This window comes from Coffea arabica, chromosome 7e (genome assembly GCF_036785885.1).
Source record: "Coffea arabica cultivar ET-39 chromosome 7e, Coffea Arabica ET-39 HiFi, whole genome shotgun sequence".
Lineage (NCBI taxonomy): Eukaryota > Viridiplantae > Streptophyta > Magnoliopsida > Gentianales > Rubiaceae > Coffea > Coffea arabica.
Window position 1 is genome coordinate 45,505,073 of NC_092323.1, and position 16,319 is coordinate 45,521,391.

The 16,319-nt window shown below is 33.4% G+C and overlaps 1 long non-coding RNA gene across 1 annotated transcript; it reads right to left on the reverse strand.

The window, feature by feature from the left end:
• Positions 1-2,960: 2,960 nt before the first annotated feature.
• Positions 2,961-5,894, reverse strand: LOC140011048 (uncharacterized). The gene is made up of 2 exons (XR_011818295.1): positions 5,757-5,894; positions 2,961-3,138 (listed from the first exon to the last, which is right to left on the reverse strand). It is a non-coding gene; the product is annotated as an uncharacterized lncRNA (long non-coding RNA).
• Between the last annotated feature and the right edge of the window lie 10,425 nt (positions 5,895-16,319).

A 16,319-nucleotide genomic window follows, 5' to 3' on the forward strand; every position in this document is an offset into this window, starting at 1 on the left:
GAGTACCTGAAGGCAGAAGGATTGGTTGAGTGGATCGTTTGCACGTCAGCCAAGTACGAATTGAATTATATTTATAGGGTTTTGTTCTCTTTCCTTTAAATACTTTATTTGCTCTTTGCATATGAATAGATAGTAACTAAGGATATTTCACATACTATCTGATATGGACTCCATCGAAACCCGTATATGATCAGCCTAAGATCTACATCCTATAGAATCAAAATTGGGAGGGTGGTATGATCCCTTGACCCTACAAATCCCCGTAGTTGCGAATCTATTGATACTATCTCAACTCACAACTAAACAAATAAGAGAACCAAGGTTTGAAATTCAAGGGACATCATGGATGGTATCCTTAACCCATCACCGCACACTAGTGACGAACCTTGGTACAATCACAACCCAACATCTAGCACATGATGTGAACCTCGGAATAGAAGGATAGAACGGCGCCACAATTCAAACATGGTCTTTGAATTGATAAGCCATAACTCTTAACAAGGAGACACAACTAACTTGTAACAAGAAGAAGAATGAGGAAAATCTTAATTCCCATTTCATTAGATGGTCAAAAGCCCTTTACAATGTAGAGAGTTGCGATTTAAATATAAAACATAAAAAACCCTACTTTGACCCAAATCCAAACTGGATAGGGATTACATTATTTCTACTAAACTGACTAAGCTAATTATCTTAAGCCCATTAAGCTCAAGGCTCAACACAAAAATTAGCCATTTTATTCACTAAACATACTAGAAAGAAACTTAAATTATTGCTCAAACTGATGTTCGGATTGATGCCTGTATTTTTGTATCACTATCTATTGTTATTTTGATCATTATTGAAAGGGAAAAATCCACAAAACCTCCTTGAGTTTTAGGTAAAACCAGGAAGTCTCATTTTGTCCTCTAAAAATATTAGCAAAAACCTTGTGATTCATCTCCCAAGTACACTCAAGTTTACTAGTTTCTTTTGAAACTCTATTGAATACATATTGTTTATCTCTTTCTTTTTTTGGTTGGTTCCCTTACATGTAGTGCCATGGTGGTTTTGAAGTTCAAAGGTAAAAAGAGTGAAATCTCAAAAGGTTTTTCTTGGAATGAGCCAAACTTAATACATCCTAAGTCCAAATTTAATCAGTATTAGGTGATCTCTCAACAGTGTACTTTTGAGGAACTTTTACACCCACATAATTGTTGAATTTGTTGCGTGATAATAAAGACTTATGGTTTTGTCATCCATAAGTTATATGACTATTCACATTGTTGTTCATGTATAAAGTAAGGACCATTTGATCCATAAAGTTGGATATTGAGTAACTTATCTGAAGTTATTCATAAAGTTATTTTAATACTTGGTTAGAATGTATAGTACATTGTAATACATGCAAGGAAGTGTTTACCCTAAGAGTTTAACTACCATTATTCATGTATTATTATTTTCTAATTAAGCAATTGTTAGTTTGTTGAGTGACAATAAAGACTTATGGTTTAGTCACTCATAAGTTATATGACTATTCCATGGTCAAGTGCAAGAATGTAAGACTTTCCTCTAAAGAGGCAATTATGACCCACATAATTGATTTTAAAGTGATTGATATTCTAATTAATTGGTTGATATTTTATCAATGATTGATTAATATCTTCTATTAATAATGAGTGATTGATTTCTTTTGTTAATTGATATCAAATAATCAATCACATCAGTCAATTAGTCAAATATATTATTCTCAAATTATGATTAATGGTAACATTTCCTTGATGGAATGAAACCCTAGAGATTTTCATTTCACCAGTCTCTAACCTAGTCTATAAATAGTCTGTGGTACTCGATCTATAAGACAATCCCTCATTTTGGTTAGGCATAGGTTAGAAACTCCCTTATTTTGGATTCAATTTCTACTTGATGACATTAGTTAGAGGTATGCATGTTAATATTCCATTGCTTACTACAAATATATATACATTTTGTAGAACATTTTTTGTTTGATTTTTGTTGGTTACCTCTTGTCAAATTATACATTAAGCAGATTGGACTTTTTTTTTGGGTTCCACCTTAGAACTTATATAAGGAAAAGTGGACTGGTAATTGCGATCCAATGCTGATCAAGGATCTAATCGCTACTTCGAAATTCTACCTAGTCATGTTTTTACCGAAAAGAATTGGAGTTGGTGTCTTTTCTAATTTTATTTACTGTGGTTCTAGTTTATTGCAGAACTTTTTTTTTTACTAGATGTTGGCTTTGATTGACATTTTTTTGTGTTGGTTTCATTGTTTGGCTTTACATTTATATTTAAATTATGAATCAAAGTATGACTAGATCCATTTAAACTTCAAGATAACAAAATTGAATGGCTTCCTCTGCTAATCTTGTAGAATTACTTTAGCTATATTTTAGAAGTTGTCAAAGAATATATCTCTATTATTTATTATATTGCTTCTTTGAAATTGCACTATAGACATATGGAAAACCTTCTCTACAGTATGATTCGATTAGTTTAATGCAATAGAACTAGACAACGAAACCTTGATGCAGCATTGAGTGTTAGACGTAAGAGCAGGATCTTTAGTTTAGATTTGTAAATCATAAGCAATAATTTGAGGCATACCTTATGACTGTTGTAACCAATTAACTTTAATCTACCGACGATGTCTTTAAAGAAAGAATCACACAATTTATATCCATGCAACCTAGTCTTTTCTCACTTTGTATCCGTGCAGCCTAGTCTTCCCTCATCTGACTCTCTTTATGTTGTTTTAGTGATGGATAAAAAACAACATATTAGAGTGGTAAGAGGGGCCAGGAGCCCTTGGGATATTTGTGACGCCCCCACTTCTCCCTAAGGCGAACCAAAGGGTATCCGCGGGACGCCTACCCAACTCTCGCCAGGACTCAAGCAATTTCCGTCCAAGCTTAATACAATACTAACGTTATGATTAAATATCATAAATACAATCAGTGCGTAAGCATTCAAGCTTATCAATATTCAACATCTGCCCAATCATTACATCGGGACCTCGAAATACATCAATATTCAAAATATACATCAATCACAAGTCTAGCCCCAAAGTGCAACGGAAACCCTAAAACAAGAGTACGCCAAGAGGGGTTTCTCCAACATTTCTCCAAGTCCAATCCTGTTAGGGAAAACAAATCTACAGGGTGAGCAAAACGCTCGTGAGGCCAAGAACACACATGCAAGCACGTCGTTCAGGTAACAAACCCAAATAACAGTTCAAGTGATAAATTACAAGTAATTCATAAAGCCAACGAAATGTAAACAGAAACAATTCAAGGATATGGTAGCTCTCAGGAGCTAAGTTCCACTTGCTTTGCCAGTTCATTCGTATATCTTCCCGCGATGACTCTCCGTCAACCGGGTTGATATTTCCAAACCGTAGATCACCACTTACTTCTCATCCGTCCACCCTACACCGCTTCGGGCCCGCATGACATTTATAAGGCGATACTCCACGAGTATGCCAAGCAAGATCTCTTAATAGATCAAGCTTATCATGTGAATCTCATGGCTCACCGAGGTTCCCGACCAAGCCCATGCCGGCTCGAGTTCCAAGGTCGGCCTATGAGTTTGGGCGTCTCCCATGTATCATGTAAGTGTCGAGAAGATTCACTCCAATGATGTATGCAGCCATAGCATACCATGTCATGTATTTAGGCATTTGACAGGTTGAAGCATGTATTTCAGGTCATGTAAATCAGGTAAACCATGTTAAGCATGAGTCATTTGTTTCAAATGAGAACGAGTGCGATAAAGTACACACTCGACTCCATTTTTCAAAACCAAGTAGGCTAAACATGTAATCAGGTAAGCCAAGCATGAATCAAGTTCATAGAGTTCAAGTAGCCATACACTTGACACTCACCGTGCAAATCAAGAAGAGATATTTTCTGGAAGTTCAAGTGTTCCCTGTAGGATCCTCTTGAAGGTCCTCGTATGCGCCTAAGCAAATAATAATGTATTATCATTCACGTGCCCCAATTATCAAGGAAGATTGTATGTTAGTGCAATCTAAGGGAATTTCATGAAAATGAACCTCAATTACTCGTAAATCGAGGTTCAACTAGAATTTGTTAAAGTACAAGAGCGATCGAGTTTTCATTTTGGAAAATCAAGTATAAAACATTCAAGTAATATCGAAGGGGTAAGAAGTGTTTGAAAACTCCCTTCCTTTGAAATTCGGAAAATTTTCAGTTTTGATACGATATTTTGAAAAATCATATCTCACATTCTACATGTCAAAAATTGGAAAACTTGGTACCGTTGGAAACCTCTTTGAAAGTACTAAAAGTTCTTAGAAGACACTTTTCCATGATTCTAAATGGAGAATATTCAAAAATGGGCTCAAAGTTACTGTTTCAGAGTACTTAAGGTTGTGTTGGGGTTGGTTTTTCACTATCTTTGGAAATTCGGAAAAATTCACACGTTGCGAGCTAGCCTCTGAAATTTGTAACTCAATTAGAGTTGCAAGTAAGGTTTATAACAGAAAAATCGGATCAAGAATCGGAGTTTCGAGCACCGAGATATGGTAGCTCAAATTTAGGGAAAAATTCAAAACTGGTGAACAAATTTCCAGATTTGAGCTTCCAACCGTGGGACTTTAGTTAGGTATCGAAATGGACTTGGATTGGTACAAAATTTGGCAGTATAATACTCCTATATAAATAGTATCCCTCTATCAAATTTCATGGAAAAATAACTTCGGGAAGATAGTCAACCAAACAACCAAAGTTTCGAAAATCCTAAGACAAAACTGCCTTGAGCCCTTTTGTTTTCCATTCCAAACATTTGGTCAAGGAAAAATTCCTCAAACATGGCTCATTAGTGTAGGCAAAGCCTAAGGAACATTCATGGTACATTTCATAAGTGTTTAGCACCAAAATATTCAGTTAGCAAGTTTACACCAAGCCTTGCATCAAATCTGTCCAAAAGTTAGGGTTTTCAAGAGCAGGGCAGGTTCCGTATTTCGATCACAAATCACTCAACGTAACTCAGAATTGGGCATAGTTTATGGCGTTGGAAAACACATTCATAGAGCTATAATTTCACAGAAGAAATCATTTTGAAATTTCGGCACACAACTAGCTCGAATTCGAGCCACAAGTTGTAGCCTCAGCATTTCGTTCCAGGAAAACAGAGAAACAGAACAGCCGACTTTAAATGGTTGGTTCGGCTCACATACATGGAACCAGAATGTGAATTTTATTCCGTTGGAATGGTGGGAATGTCTAGTTTCAAATGCCACTGACGGCACTTGATTTCAACGTCGGAGTACAGAGTTATGGCCAATACACGAAAGCTGGTCAGAGCATTACGGGAACAGTTCCAGATTTACTAGCTTTGTGAAATCGATTCATTTGACCAACCAAACCTCAATATTTTTCAATGAAATTTTATACACCATCTATACAACATATAAACATCATATATAAGTCATTACAACCTCAAAATTCGGAAGAAATAGGTACGTTCAAAGCAGGGGCAGAATCGGAACTTTTCACCCCATGCATTTCTTGAAGTTCATACTACTAATAAACCATTAATCTACTATTTTGAGCACTAAACTAATTAACATTAAACCCATCATCAATCATCACATCAGCCATCATCTAAGAGTGGGAGTTCATAAAGCCCACATTCAAAATTTTCCAACAATAACAACCACCCATATGAATACAAGAGCTTAAAGGTGTTGAACAACCACCATAAATCAAGATTAGAGTGTTGGATCATTACCTACTTTGGTGGGTGTACAAGAGCAGAATTTCGGTCCCTTGAAGCTCCAAGAAAACCGTGGAAAGTGAGCTCCTTTGATAGCTAGATGAACTCTCCAAGTAACAAGCTAAGTGTGGTGAAAATTTGATGTGAAATGGTGCAAGTTTGGTGAGGGAAATGAAGAAAAAAATGGAAGAACTTGGGTGTTGTTCTTTGCTCCCCTTTGGCCGGCTACTCTAGTGAGGAAGAGAGAGAGAGTTGATTTAATTTTAGCTTCCAAGAGAAGCTTCATTTGTGTGGTGTAAAATGGAGCAAAAGTCAACTCTCAATAGTGCGCGTAGGGTGCGTTTGGGCTCGATTTCTCTCGCATTTGTTTCACTAGTGCACTAAACCTCTAATGCACTTATATTCATGTAAATATTATTCACTCTTATTCGTCCCAAAATAAGGGTCTAAAGTCCCTCAATTAAAATCGCGCGTGTGAAAATGCGTACCACCAATTTAAGCGCGATAACGCGAAACCTCCAAGAAATCCTTATAACGATAATACTAATAACTATCACTTGAGTATTTAATCGTTAAAATACCTAATTTAGGTCCATTGTATAAGTCTTTAATATTCCAAGCCTATTGTACTCTCAATCGGGTAAAATTTCCAAGCACTATTCACTGTTCTCACTAAACGCGCTCCCGAAAATTAATTTTTGAAACAAGTCACTTTAAAAATATAATGAAGCTATATTTCCACGTAATTAGGTTCAATAGGTCTAGAAAATAATACTCGAAATAAATGAATAAGTAAATAATTAAATAAGCTCAAAATAGGGTTTTAATAGGAGTTTTACGAGTCCTCACATGGGTCGAGTATTAACTCCTCAAATCTCCAATAAATTTGTATCCATGCGTCTTTTGGAAAACTATCCACGCGTGAGTAGTATATGCTCACTTAGAACTTATTCACCTTTTTTTTTTTTTTTTTTTTTTTAGAAATTCTTTTTATTTATTCATGGAAAATATAACCAAATATTCCTCTTACATAATCCTCATTTTTCTAATTGAAGGTATCCCTATTCTGTCCAAACGGATTGCCCCACGAGCCAACCTTGGGAATTTACTGAAAGTATCGTAAACCTCAATTTGTTTATCTGGATGAGATATACCCACATTGGATAAAGCATCAGCAACTGTGTTAGCCTCCCGATAGCAGTGCGTGAATCTAGGTGGATCATCTAATAACTACCAAATCTGGTTGACGTATCTTCGAATTTTCCACGGACACTGAGTACGACGTTGAATGATCCCAATTAAAACCAATGAATCTGATTGTACACATATGTTTCCAAAACCGTTATGTATACAGATCTGAAGACCAATAAGAAGGGCACAAGCCTCTGCACGGAGACATGTAGTTTCTCCCAGATATGCCGAGAAACCAATCATTGGTAATCCAGTGGAATCCCGGAGTTATTCACCTTTAATTCTCGATTAACTTTTCTTAATCTGCTATTGTCCGTTCTTAATTTCCCCAGGATAATCATACTCTCGAATATAATATCACATTGAAACACTCGTGTTCATTATTTCTCACCTAAACAATCCTCCAAAAATTGAAGTTGTTAACGGCACGTTTTAAAAGCATAATGAAGACATTATTCCATACGAATGGATTTAAAATGGTCGTAATAAATTTTTTGGGGAAAACAGGTGGATAAATACTTAATTAAACCATTAATATTCGATAAAAATAAGAAATTTTTCGGGTCCTCACAATATTTATAGAGTCATAATCTCTCCCATCATGGGATAACGCTATACCCTAATATTCTTTAGATATATCATACTTTATTTATTAAACATAATGATGAGATATAAATTAATAATCACTGTAATTATCATATAAGTATCACAATAAACATCATATAATACATCCACATATGACCAATATAAAACTCCCTACTTCCTCCAATTGTCTATTTTTAGGATTCTATAATTATCAACATAAATTCATTTAAGTAGTTATTTATTCCATAAACTAGTGAGATAATTAATGAATATTAGAACATTGTCTGTGGTCATGTAGGCCTCACTACTATTTTAATATTCTCTCACTTGGACAAATAACTATATAAATTATGATAGTCCTGTACCAATAAATAGCGTAGAGTGGCCACAACATTTAATTATGTTCTATCCTACACCATTATTAGAATGAATCACGGTGGTCATATATCAATTTGGCGAATATATTTCCTTCGATGTATCACAATTCTAACAACTTAATGTAGATAAACCTATTGAGGAAGGAATAGACAACTTTGATTCCATTTAATTGTCCAAATATTAATCCTGCGTATACTTCTCATGATAATGTGCATAAACAACATAATTTAATATGTCCAAACATCAATAGTAGCAAAACCCCATCCAACTTATATGTTCACAAAATTTTTTGGCGCCACTATTTCATTAATGAGTATGCTCAAATGGACACCCTAAATTTGGCATGTTGTATTGAACAATGTAATACATAATTCACTTTGATTTGCTTAAATCCATTAAGGCACTTACTCTTCTATAAAAATACAATAGTGACAATTCTTAGTAAAACATAGTGGACTTAATTATCCACAAATAGTTAGAAATATAGTAGCAACTATACAATAAGTTAATACATTCCTTATGAGTCATATGATTGTGACAACAATTTAGCCGACATCCTTAAGTTATAACATTAATGATCATAATTCAAATCTAATGAACTCAGGTAGTTGCAACTATTTTATCATTAATATTCTAATTTTTATACTTTATGTCAATTTATTCGATTCAATTCCCACTTTTCCTCACATGCTTTAATAAAAGTGTCAAAATTGAACCAATGACTTTCAGATGGCCAATAGTACAAAATCGACAAAATATAGGTCAAACAACAAATATTTTATTACAATATCATAGCATCCATATAATTTGCAATTATTTCAAAATATAATAATCAAATTCCAATGTTAGGTTCTTAAAGCTTTTTAGTGAAGATTAGATGAAATAGTTCAAAAACATTCATTTTGCTGAAATTTTAAATTTTCTCTTGAAAAGCAATTAATCTCCAAACATAATGGTAACGTGCATAATTCACTCGTACCTTTCAAGTCCATTATTCGAGTCAAATCACTTATTCTATGTTTTTAAAAATTAAACATTTCTAATATAAAAAACTCTTGCAACATATGACAGTATTTCAAGCATTTAGCTTCTTTAAGAATTGATAACATATTCTTACATAAGCTAAAACATCTATATGTTATTATTTTAGTTTGCTTAAATGTTGATAATATATCTCCATGTAAGCTGAAATATCAATCCAGTCCATGACATAAATAAAATTCTTGACAATAATGGATGGACACAAAGAAAACATATATAATGAAATTTTCAAGATTTCACTGTACAAGAGTAAAGAAAAATTCAAACTATTATTTATTTTGTCCAAAAGTGTTCGTTTCTTGATACAAACACATAACTCAAATATTGTCAATTAAGCAATGTATATTCTTTATCAATGCAATCTATCAAGAAATTATACATAGGATATTCAAATTATCCCAACTTTTATCAATTTATTTTCTAGCTCTTATACATTTATTTTTAATTCTCGTATGAACATGTTAAATATAAGAACAAAGTCATTAAATTTGAATTGTTATAAAAAATAAGATAAATAAATATCTTTAACCACTTCAACTTAGTAGAAAATAATTCATAAAATCTTTATTATGACTACTAACAAAGTAAATTATTTTCCCCATCCATAATAATCTGACTAGTCTATTTTTTAATATATAGTCTAAATATATGCCATGATTGATGAAATTTAAAACTGTTGTATCTTTCATTTTATCAAAATACACTTATGGAGACATATTTCAATCCCCTATAGCAAACATAATGAGTTTTCATGAATGACACACTTAATGCCAAATATTGTTATATAAGGCAAGTTGTGTTTTGTTCAATTTCATCTGTCATTTCAAAATCTAGAAATATAAATTTATTATTTTAAAACTACTATTGAATAATCAACATTTAAATTATATTCAATAGTTATTAATTTAAGAAGTGAATTCTAGATTGTGACCAAATATGTTTTCAAAAGAACTCCCTATTATGGGTGAAAACACTCCACTTGTATAATATGCTTTCTCCCTATCAAATACGTTTCCTTCTCTTTTAAGACTAAACATATTTTGGTACTACAAATTGTGTGAGGTACGACAACGAGTGTCATTCATAGTCAAAACATATAAAATGAGACATCCTATTGAATTTTCTCAAAATAACTTATAATAATAAACACAAATCTTTCAATGTTTTCTGGCTAGATAAGGATGGCAAATGTTTATCTTAATTTATGTTTCATCCTTTATGGAAACATCATTGCCTCTTTTTGCATTTCTACATTAATGAGGCACAATATTAACTTTTAATGTCTCATCTCTCAAATTGAAACTACTTTTGTTCTTTCACATGCACATGGTTAAGTGTCAGTAATATTCATAGTCTTTAATATGCATTGTAAAATATTTCTGAATAGTTCAAAGTTTCAAAGAGAATTTAAAATGAAATGCTCAAGAAATTATCAAAATTTTAATCATGGAATTTACCATAAATAAATCAATAGCTTGCACCGTAAATTCAAGAATTAATTCACACTATTTCAGAGTCAAAACAAAAAGTGTTTGAAAGGTGCTTTGTCAAAAATATACTATAATTCCACAAACACCTTTATGAAAATTTTGACTTTAATCACTTAAGGGTAATAACCAAACATCTTTATGTGAATATAATATTTAATAAGCATATTAATAATATTAATTGCTTTAACTACTTGTATCCAACTGTTATATTAGCACATACACATTAAAGTGAGATTCATACTCATGTGTGCTAATTTAATTTTGCATCCAAAATTAAGAGAACCGAATAATTTTGGCCAACATAAGGAAATAATCACAAATTATTGGAATATAATACAAGTTAAAAACAAGAATACTTGTATAAGGTATAAGGATGCTATTTTGTCTTACTATAATTTTAACTAAAATAGTAAATCTAAACTCATAAGATAAAACAATAAATTAAAGAAATAGTTCTTGCCTTTAGGCATAGAAAAATTTCCTAATTTAATGTCTAGCAAACCAATTTGTTTAATAGATTTATTAAACAATTGAATATTAGACTAGTAATCTATTGCATCATTGTATCCTATTTTTGGGTTGAATAATGACATGCCAGTCATTCACTCCATAAGTGAGAAACAATTATTCACTCATAAAACCAAAACATAAATATTATTTTTAGTTGGGCAATTTTACAAGTGAGTGACAATTATTCACTTGTATCAAAGAAGTTATACACTTTTAGGGAATATAACAACTATTTCATGGATATAGAAATATAACACCTTTAGGCATATTATAATTCTATAATCATGATTTCATATAAATAACCATTTAATAAACTTTATTATAATTACATCACTTTGATGACAACTAATTAATCATCACTATCATGTTTATATAGGTTATTCAGCCTTAAGGTGCCCAAGAATATAATTGTGTTGGCTCAATTTACGTTAATTTGAATTTTTTTAACAAAATATTTGAAGTTATTCAAATACACATCAATATGGGATTCTTTAATTTGTTCCCATATAAAAACACCATAAAACCAAATTTGCAATTGCATGCTTAATTTAGGATATTGAATGGCAAAATTAACATATCGCATATGTTAATCTAGGGATAACATTATGATAGACTATTATGTTAAAGAATGCATAAACAAAATCCATCGAGAATCAACTTTGAATTGTACATATCTATTTACTATTTCATTTATCACAAATCACTTCATGCTGATATATATCAAGCCAGGACCAAACAACAAATGCATAGTGATTCCAATTTATTTTTTCTTAAATATTTAAGCATACAATTATCTCAAATTTACCATTTGTAATATACCAGTAAAATTATACATAATGGCATATTAAAAAATACAAGCCAATTTACAACAAACATGTTGTGTAAAAAGTCAAAATTCACACTTTTCGTAATTTAGGAATTACATTATCATGATATGACTTAAATCCAAAGTAAACTATAACCTGGTATCCCAAGACTAACAATTACATGGACCCCATAAAATTTCCTTGAATGCCATGAAGAGCAATAGCTCAATTGGTAAATTGAATACCAAACTAATAGGATGTGGTCATGGTTAACTTATATTTAGTATATTACTCGAATATAAGCAATTGACTATTTGACCAACTATTTCATACAAAGGACAAGGTGTTAAATCAATCCACATGGACTGAAAATTCAAATTGCGTTAATAAAGATAGTAGGCTATAGTTTACTTAGTTGCACCTTTCTAACGAGAACAACAATTATTAGAGTACCTACTCCACCCACAAACAATACAAAAACATGCATGGGTTCACAGAAAGTAAAACACTAGTAAACAATAGGAATTGAAGGAATAGTTAGACAAGGCCTTCATACAGCAAACTAAATGAATTCCTATTAAGCTTCCACATTGTGGTTGCACAAGAATTCAACACATGTAATTTGCATACAATAATTCTTGTGAGGCATGAAATTGTCTTGCATGTGAACAATAGAAGGCTATCAATTAAAAGAAATTCAGTAAAAGACCATAAATCACTTTATAGGTGCAGCAATAATGTGAATTTATAATCGATATAATAATTCATACAATTCTCATAAATTTGTCTTAAACTTTGTGGAAAAAATAAATTAAAATTGAGTATGACATAATTGATTTATTAGCCATAAATTCAATCTAATGCTTTGATACCACATGCTAGACATAAGAGTAGGATCTTTGGTTAGACTTGTAAATTATAAGTAATAACTACACTAATTTTCATCCAAATCTAACTACAAATACAAGAAGGGTAAACTATATTAATTACTCTATATATCCTAACTAATGAACTAAGAAAATTCTAGTAAAGATTACATTTTTGTGGAGTTTCTCTAGCCTTCCAAAGTTGTGAAAATGTTCTCCAAGGCTGCTAGTTATAGAAGAATTCAAGAGTCAAATGAGTTGTTTCTAGTTGTCATTTTTTACTCTTGATACTCCCATGAGTTGTTTCTCCAAACTTTTCACACTTTTCCAAGTCAGATACTGTGAGGACCCGTAATTTTCTCAATTTCTAGGTTTTATGTTCTTTTAATTGCACGTTTTTTCATATTTTCTTTATTCAAAAAATTTTAGAAATAATTTGTATGAGTAAATATGGTTTTTAAATCAATTTTCTAGTATAAATTAGTTTATAAGGTTTTAAGAGTATATACCGGATGTGGGATCCACTAGTGCGGTAAGTTAGATAAAATTCGGCCAATTATGTTAAGTTGTGTATATCGGGTTTAATGTAGCAGGTGTTAAGAGATAATTAGAAGTTACCTAGATGAATTATCAATGGAGAGACAAAAGGATAGAGTTGCATTTACTAAGGGTGACAAATGTCACCATTCAATTCACCCTTGGACTTTGACCTTGTTTACTTTACCTTTACTTTACCTTTCTTAAAGACTAAAATTGTCCAAAAATCATCACCATACTCCAACCCCTTGGCCGAGAGCTCTTGGAGAGAAAAGAAAAAGAAAATCCACAACTAGTTTAAGCTATTTCTTGCTCAAATCTTGTGATCCAACCGTAGAGTCTCAAATTCACTCCGTAGAAATCCTTTGTTAGGTGGTAGTGACTAAGTTGGTGGAGTGGTTTGGAAAGAGGAGGTGCTAAGTTGCTTGTTTTCTTGAGGTTACAAGGTGAGTTGTTAAGAACTTTTCCTTTTAGCTTTGATAATGTTCAATTGGTGGCTTTAGTGGCTTAATATGATGACATATGGTGTGATTATGGTTTGTTCATGGTTGGAAGTGAAGTTATGATGAAATTTTGATTTATTATTATTATTTTTCTGTTTTGTATGATAATCATGGTTTGGTCATGGATTGAGGGCTTATTATAGTGTAATCTGGAGCTAATATATGTTGGATATGATTGGTTGCGAAAAATTTCTGGTTTGGTGCGAAAATTTCAGTTTAGGGTTTCAATTTTCCCTGTTCTGTCTGGTTTTATTTGAGCATGTTAGAGGCCGAATCAGGCTTAGATTAAAACATGAAAGTTTTAGGAAATGATGTTTTATAGTTTCCTGTAAAATTTCAGCCCAATCCGACCTCTGTAGCTATGAAAAGACAGAATTACCCCTGTTGCCCTGTTTCTGTCAAAAATGATAATCAGCCTCTGTAAGTGGTTAGTTTGACCAGGAATAGTACTGAATTGATTGTCGATGTCTTCTGAAGAATTATAGCCTTGTATCTTAGCTTTCAAATGGATTTTGAATTACCTGAATTGGAGTTGTGTGTGCTGAGATATGCTTGAATGAATTAGGACTGCTCGTTGAATTTCACAGTGAGCTTCGAACTGGAAAATCTGGGGTTATTTTGGTAAATTTGACCTAGTTAGGGTGAGAACTAGACTGAGTTGTCTTCATCAAAGTTGTAAGTCTTTGTCTTAACTTCGAAACGGTATAAATTTCACCCCAATCCGATAAGCGTAGCTTCGGTTGTGTCTGATACGCTAAGTAGCGGTGAATCTGCCTTTTTGGTTTCCTAGCTTAAAGCTCATTTCCGGTCATTTTCCTAACTAGATCTTGTACTTGAATGACTTTGAGCCTATTGAACGGCTGTTGTGATGAATTTATATTGTGTATGACTTTGGGATTGATTGAGAAAAATAATGAAGCCATAAGTGGTTGGAAAATAGGTAAATACAGAGGGCATGCTGCCCAAAATTTTAGGGCTACGCGATTCCTTCAATTGAGTTGATCTTAGTAAAAATGAAGGGTTTTGAGGGTTGTTTGTAACCCTAGGGCCAGCTGTTATCTTTTTACTCAAAAGTCATATTTTTAATTCTTTTGTACTAGTACTTAACCTGGAAAGGCGTACGACAAGTAGTCGACCCTCTTTTATGCATTCCATTTACTGGGTTTGCGGATGTGCGAACTGTAATTGTTTTATCTTGGTTATTTTAGGATTTCTTGGCGATTAAAGCCACTTCGGGTAAAACTTTTGAAGTATCTATATTGGAACCGGTGAGTGTACCACTCCCCTCATTTGTTGTTTAACTTGATTTTTGTACTTGCAATCTGTGATCTGAATGACTGTACTATCTGTTTATTCTGTTTGAGACGAGAGTGTACTTTATCACACTCGTTCTCTTGTCTGTTCGTATGCCAATTTATTGTGCGAATTTGAATCTGTTATCTGTATTTGTATCTGTTCTGACGTCGTTTGGAAGCTTGTATCCAACGACCTTTCTGTGACCTCTGAGCTCAAATCCTGTGGCTAAGTTATTCGAGTCGAGCCGGCAAGGGTCTGGTCGATTAGATAACGAACCACGGTGTCTGTTTTGGAATCTTTGAATATTGAGACTCTTGATTCCGGTATACTCGAGTATTACTACTTCTGTTACTGTTGAGGTGTTCGGGCTCGGTAGGGAAAAGTTTGGTGGACGGAATTTGGTGTAAAGTGGGGTCTACGGACATGGTTGTTCTTCATACGTTGACGGAGAGTCAATGGGTTTGGATCAAGTACTGCAACAGGGATTTTGGGCTCTTGAGAGTCACCTGTATCATTTTATTTAGGATGTTTGTTCAATTCCGTATTGGATATGCCTATGTGATTAATTGAATATGAAGTTCTATGAGTCTAACCTGTTATTATATTGGTACCTCATTGAGCGTAAGCTCACCCCGTTTCTGTTAACTTTGTTTTTCTTACAGGGAACCACACTTTGAACTGTGATTTTGGGAAAAGGTCGAGCTAGTATATATGTTAATTTGTTAAGCTCTTTTGCGACCGAAACCCTAATTGTATTTTGAGCAGTATGGATACTTTGGCTTGTATTTTAGTTAATTTGTTCAAGACTCCGATGTAAATGAGTATTAACCTTGGTTGTTCAGTGTATTGATTTGAGATGTTGCTCTCCTATGGATTTGGTAAGTTATCCTCGAGCGTGGTGGTCTTCAATTGATCAATTTCTTACAGTTCGATCGCGCGAAAGATAGGGTTTGGGTGATTCATTTCCGTAGTCCTGGCGAGAGTTGGGCAGGTGGTCCGCCGAACCCTTTAGTTCGCCTTAGGGTGAGGTGGGGCCGTCACAGTTGGTATCAGAGCCAGGTTCGCGTGGTCTTTGCGCGGAGTGAGCTTGGACCAAGTGGTGTTATGGTCCTGCTTTCTTGAATGCGTCTAAAGGTATAAGTGCTCTTTTGAGCATAAGTTATGAACCGTGCATGTCATATGTGTAAAGATCTTTATCATGGGACTTGAGGAAGCTAGGTATGTATGTCGGGTAGGAATCTTTAATACGGATGATTTACTCTTGGGACCGGCCGGCTCGAATTGTGAATTATCTTATTTGGGATTCTTGTGCCCGGCTACTAAATCGATAAGAGCCTAGGTTAGAAAGAACTTGGGCGAACTAGAAATTTGATTC